Source organism: Arachis ipaensis, chromosome B8, assembly GCF_059453495.1.
Source record: "Arachis ipaensis isolate K30076 ecotype BB chromosome B8, ASM5945349v1, whole genome shotgun sequence".
NCBI classification, from domain to species: Eukaryota; Viridiplantae; Streptophyta; class Magnoliopsida; order Fabales; family Fabaceae; genus Arachis; species Arachis ipaensis.
The window spans coordinates 84,079,990-84,086,541 of NC_142443.1; the positions used below are offsets into that span (position 1 = coordinate 84,079,990).

The 6,552-nt window shown below is 37.1% G+C and overlaps 1 non-coding gene across 1 annotated transcript; it reads right to left on the reverse strand.

The window, feature by feature from the left end:
- Nucleotides 1-1,998: 1,998 nt before the first annotated feature.
- On the reverse strand, nucleotides 1,999-2,106 carry LOC148548651 (small nucleolar RNA R71). The gene has a single exon (XR_015898275.1). It is a non-coding gene; the product is annotated as a small nucleolar RNA R71 (small nucleolar RNA).
- Between the last annotated feature and the right edge of the window lie 4,446 nt (nucleotides 2,107-6,552).

The following is a 6,552-nucleotide window of genomic DNA, read 5'->3' on the forward strand; positions in this document are numbered from 1 at the left end:
TGTTTTTCAAATAATTTTCGAAAAAAAAAATAATACAAAAAAAAAATTAGAAAATCATAAAAATCAAAAATATTTTGTGTTTCTTGTTTGAGTCTTGAGTCATGTTATAAGTTTGGTGTCAATTGCATGTGCATCTTGCATTTTTTGAAAATTTCATGCATTCATAGTGTTCTTCATGATCTTCAAGTTGTTCTTTGTCAGTCTTCTTGTTTGATCTTGATGTTTTCCTTGTTTTGTGTCTTTTCTTGTTTTACATGTACATTTTTTATTTATTAGAGTCTAAACATGAAAGATTTCTAAGTTTGGTGTCTTGCATGTTTTCTTTGCATTAAAAAATCTTTTCAAAAATATGTTCTTGATGTTCATCATGATATTCACGGTGTTCTTGGTGTTCATCTTGACATTCATAGCATTCTTGCACACATTCATAGTTTTGATCTAAAATTGCCATGCATTGCATTATTTTTCTTGTTTTTCTCTCTCATCATAAAAATTCAAAAATAAAAAAAAAATATATCTTTCCCTTTTTCTCTCATCAAATTCGAAAATTTGGATTGACTTTTTCAAAAATTTTTAAAATCAAGTTGTTTCTTATGAGTCAAATCAAATTTTCAATTTGAAAATCTTATCTTTTTCAAAATCTTTTTAAAAAAAAATCAAATCTTTTTCAAAATTATTAGTTATTTCCGAAAATTCCAAAAATATTTTTCAAAAATATTTTTCTTATTTTTATATAAAATTTTCGAAAATAACTAATCAATTAATGTTTTGATTCAAAAATTTCAAGTTTGTTACTTGCTTGTTAAGAAAGATTCAAACTTTGAGTTCTAGAATCATATCTTGTGATTTCTTGTGAATCAAGTCATTAATTGTGATTTTAAAAATCAAATCTTTTTCAAAAACTAATTTCTATCATATCTTTTCAAAAATATCTTCTTATCTTATCTTTTTCAAAAATATCTTTTCAAAATATCTTTTCTAACTTCCTAACTTCTTATCTTTTCAAAATTGGTTTTCAAAAATTGTTTCAACTAACTAACTAACTTTTTGTTTGTTTCTTAACTTTTTCAAAACCACCTAACTAATTCTCTCTTTCTAATTTTCGAAAATATATTTCCTCTTTTTCAAAATTTATTTTTAATTAACTAATTATTTTTAATTTTTATTTTTGATTTCAAAAACAATTTTCGAAAAAAAATACTAACATTTTTCAAAAAAAAAAAAAAACTATTTTCAAAAATCACTAACTCTTTTTCAAAAATATTTTCGAAAATTTTCCCTCCCCCATCTTATTCTATTTATTCATTCATCTCATCTCACATCTCTAGCCTCCTCACAATTGTGTTTCTTCCATTATATTACATTCTTTGTCTCCCCCTCTTCTTCTACTCACACAGGGATCCCTATACTGTGGAATAAAGGATCTCTATTATTATTATTTTTCTGTGCCTTCTTCTTTGTCATATGAGCAGGAGCAAGGATAAGAACATTCTTGTGGAAGCAGATCCAGAACCTGAAAGGACCCTGAAGAGAAAATTAAGAGAAGCTAAAATACAACAATCCAGAGATAACCTTTCAGAAAATTTTGAACAGGAGAAGGAGATGGCAGCTGAAAATAATAATAATGTAAGGAAGATGCTTGGTGACTTCACTGCACCTAATTCCAATTTACATGGAAGAAGCATCTCCATTCCTGCCATTGGAGCAAACAACTTTGAGCTGAAACCTCAGTTAGTTTCTCTAATGCAGCAGAACTGCAAGTTTCATGGACTTCCATCTGAAGATCCTTTTCAGTTCTTAACTGAATTCTTGCAAATATGTGATACTGTTAAGACTAATGGAGTAGATCCTGAAGTCTACAGGCTCATGCTTTTCCCTTTTGCTGTAAGAGACAGAGCTAGATTATGGTTGGATTCTCAACCCAAAGACAGCCTGAACTCTTGGGATAAGCTGGTCACGGCTTTCTTAGCCAAGTACTTTCCTCCTCAAAAGCTGAGCAAGCTTAGAGCTGATGTTCAAACCTTCAGACAGAAAGAAGGTGAATCTCTCTATGAAGCTTGGGAAAGATACAAACAGTTGACCAAAAAGTGTCCTTCTGACATGCTTTCAGAATGGACCATCCTGGATATATTCTATGATGGTCTGTCTGAGTTATCTAAGATGTCATTGGATACTTCTGCAGGTGGATCCATTCACCTAAAGAAAACGCCTGCAGAAGCTCAAGAACTCATTGACATGGTCACTAATAACCAGTTCATGTACACTTCTGAAAGGAATCCTGTGAGTAATGGGACGCCTATGAAGAAGGGAGTTCTTGAGGTTGATACTCTGAATGCCATATTGGCTCAGAATAAAATATTGACTCAGCAAGTCAATATGATCTCTCAGAGTCTGCATGGAATGCAAGCTGCATCCAACAGTACTCAAGAGGCATCTTCTGAAGAAGAAGCTTACGATCCTGAAAACCCTGCAATAGCAGAGGTAAATTATTTAGGTGAACCTTATGGAAACACCTATAACTCATCATGGAGAAATCATCCAAATTTCTCATGGAAGGATCAAAAGCCTCAACAAGGCTTTAATAATGGTGGAAGAAACAGGTTTAGCAATAGCAAGCCTTTTCCATCATCAACTCAGCAACAGACAGAGAACTCTGAACAAAATGCTTCTAATTTAGCAAATCTAGTCTCTGATCTATCTAAGGCCACTGTAAGTTTCATGAATGAAACAAGGTCTTCCATTAGAAATCTGGAAGCACAAGTGGGCCAGCTGAGTAAAAGGATCACTGAAATCCCTCCTAGTACTCTCCCAAGCAATACAGAAGAGAATCCAAAAGGAGAGTGCAAGGCCATTGACATAAGCATCATGGCCGAACCTGTGAGGAGAGGAGAGGACGTGAATCCCAAGGAGGAAGACCTCCTGGGACGTCCAGTGGTCAATAAGGAGCTTCTCTCTGAGGAACCAAAGGACTCTGGGGCCCATCTAGAGACCATAGAGATCCCATTGAACCTCCTTATGCCCTTCATGAGCTCTGATGAGTATTCCTCTTCTGAAGAGAATGAGGATGTTACTGAAGAGCAAACTGCCAAGTTTCTTGGTGCAATCATGAAGCTAAATGCCAAATTATTTGGCATTGATACTTGGGAAGTTAAACCTCCCTTGTTCATCAATGAACTAAGTGATCTGGATCAACTGACATTGCCTCAGAAGAGACAGGATCCTGGAAAATTCATAATACCCTGTACCATAGGCACCATGATCTTTAAGGCTCTGTGTGACCTTGGTTCAAGAATAAACCTCATGCCCCTCTCTGTAATAGAGAAACTGGGAATCTATGGGGTACAAGCTGCTAAAATCTCATTAGAGATGGCAGACAGCTCAAGAAAATAGGCTTATGGACAAGTAGAGGACGTGTTAGTAAAGGTTGAAGGCCTTTACATCCCTGCTGATTTCATAGTCTTGGATACTGGAAAGGAAGAGGATGAATCCATCATCCTAGGAAGACCTTTCCTGGCCACAGCAAGAGCTGTGATTGATGTTGACAGAGGTGAAATATTCCTTCAATGGAATGAGAACTCCCTTGTGTTTAAAACTCAAGGATCTCCCTCTGCAACCATGGAGAGGAAGCAGAAAAAGCTTCTCTCCAAGCAGAGTCAACCAGAGCCCCCACAGTCAAACTCCAAGTTTGGTGTTGGGAGGCCACAACCAAACTCTAAGTTTGGTGTTGAACTCCCATATCCAAACTCTAAGTTTGGTGTTGGAGAGTCTCAACAAAGCTCTGCACATCTGTGAGGCTCCATGAGAGCCCACTGTCAAGCTATTGACATTAAAGAAGCGCTTGTTGGGAGGCAACCTAATGTTTATTTATCTAACTATATTTTTCTTAGTTATGTGTCTTTATAGGTTCATGATCATGAGGAGTCACAAAATAAATATAAAAATTGAAAACGGAATCAAAAACAGCAGAAGAAAAATCACACCCTGGAGGAGCATCTGTCTGGCGTTCAAACGCCAGAACAGAGCATAGTTCTGGCGCTGAACGCCCAGAATGGGAGCATCCTGGCGCTGAACGCCCAGAACAAGCATGGTTCTGGCGTTCAACACCAGAAATGGCAGCAAAGGGGCGTTGAACGCCCAAAATGGGCACCAACCTGGCGCTGAACGCCCAGAGTTGTGTGCAAGGGCATTTTACATGCCTAAATTGGTGCAGGGATGTAAATGCCTTGACACCTCAGGATCTGTGGACCCCACAGGATCCCCACCTACCTCATCATCTCTCTTTCCATTCATGATCATCCCTTCTTTTTTTCCATACACCCACTACCTTCAAAAATTCAACATCTCTCTCCCACCCAATCCCACCCATATGGCCGAATACACACTCCCATCCATCTCCTCCATATCTTCTTCTTATTCTTCTATTCTTTCTTCTTTTGCTCGAGGGCGAGCAACATTCTAAGTTTGGTGTGGTAAAAGCATAGCTTTTTGTTTTTTCCATAACCATTGATGGCACCTAAGGCCAGAGAAACCTCTAGAAAGAAGAAAAGGAAGACAAAAGCTTCCATCAAGGGTCTATAGCTCAGTGGTAGAACATTTGACTGCAAATCAAGAGATCCCTGAGATACCTTAGGGGATACATTTTCTTCCACACAATTATTGGAAACAATTAAGGGTGGAACATCAAGAGCACTCCATCATGCTCCATGAAATAAGAGAAGATCAAAAAGCAATGAGGGAGGAGCAACAAAGACAAGGAAGAGACATAGAAGAGCTCAAGGACATCATTGGTTCCTCAAGAAGGAAACGCCATCATCACTAAGGTGGATTCATTCCTTGTTTTTATTTCTTCTGTTTTTCATTTTCTATGTTATGTACTTATCTGTGTTTGTGTCTTCATTACATGATCATTAGTAGTAGTAACTATGTCTTAAAGTTATGAATGTCCTATGAATCCATCACCTCTCTTAAATAAAAAATGTTTTAATTCAAAAGAACAAGAAGTACATGAGTTTCGAATTTATCCTTGAACTTAGCTTAATTATATTGATGTGGTGACAATGCTTCTTGTTTTCTGAATGAATGCTTGAACAGTGCATATGTCTTTTGAAGTTGTTGTTTAAGAATTTTAAATATGCTGGCTCTTGAAAGAATGATGACTAGGAGACATGTTATTTGATAATCTGAAAAATCATAAAAATGATTCTTGAAGCAAGAAAAAGCAGCAAAGAACAAAGCTTGCAGAAAAAAAAAATATAGGCGAAAAAAAATAGAAAGAAAAAGAAAAAGCAAGCAGAAAAAGCCAAAGCTCTTAAAACCAAGAGGCAAGAGCAAAAAGCCAATAACCCTTAAAACCAAAAGGCAAGGACAATTAAAAAGGACCCCAAGGCTTTGAGCATCAGTGGATAGGAGGGCCTAAAGGAATAAAATCCTGGTCTAAGCGGCTAAACCAAGCTGTCCCTAACCATGTGCTTGTGGCGTGTAGGTGTCAAGTGAAAACTTGAGACTGAGCGGTTAAAGTCAAGGTCCAAAGCAAAAGAAGAGTGTGCTTAAGAACCCTGGACACCTCTAATTGGGGACTTTAGCAAAGCTGAGTCACAATCTGAAAAGGTTCACCCAATTATGTGTCTGTGGCATTTATGTATCCGGTGGTAATACTGGAAAATAAAGTGCTTAGGGCCACGGCCAAGACTCATAAAGAAGCTGTGTTCAAGAATCATCATACTGAACTAAGAGAGTCAATAACACTATTCGAAATCTGAAGTTCCTATAGATGCCAATCATTCTGAACCTCAATGGATAAAGTGAGATGCCAAAACTATTCAAGAGGCAAAAAGCTATAAGTCCCGCTCATATGATTGAAGCTCTGTTTCATTGATAGTTTGGAATTTATAGTATATTCTATTCTTTTTATCCTATTTGATTTTTAGTTCCTTGGGGACAAGCAACAATTTAAGTTTGGTGTTGTGATGAGCGGATAATTTATACGCTTTTTGACATTGTTTTTAGTATGTTTTTAGTAGGATCTAGTTACTTTTAGGGATGTTTTTAATAGATTTTGTGTTAAATTCACATTTCTGGACTTTACTATGAGTTTGTGTGTTTTTCTGTGATTTCAGGTATTTTCTGGCTGAAATTGAGGGACTTGAGCAGAAATCAGATTCAGAGGTTGAAAAAGGACTGCTGATGCTGTTGGATTCTGACCTCCCTGTACTCAAAGTGGATTTTCTGGAGCTACAGAACTTGAAATGGCGCGCTTCTAATTGCGTTGGAAAGTAGACATCCAGGGCTTTCCAGCAATATATAATAGTCCATACTTTGGCCAAGAATTGATGACGTAAACTGGCGTTCAACGCCAGCTTTCTAGCCAAATCTAGCGTCCAGCGCCAGAAAAGGATCCAAAACCAGAGTTGAACGCCCAAACTGGCACAAAAACTGGCGTTCAACTCCACAAATGGCCTCTGCACGTGCAACACTTAAGCTCAGCCCAAACACACACCAAGTGGGCCCCAGAAGTGGATTTATACATCAAATACTTACTCATGTAAACCCTAG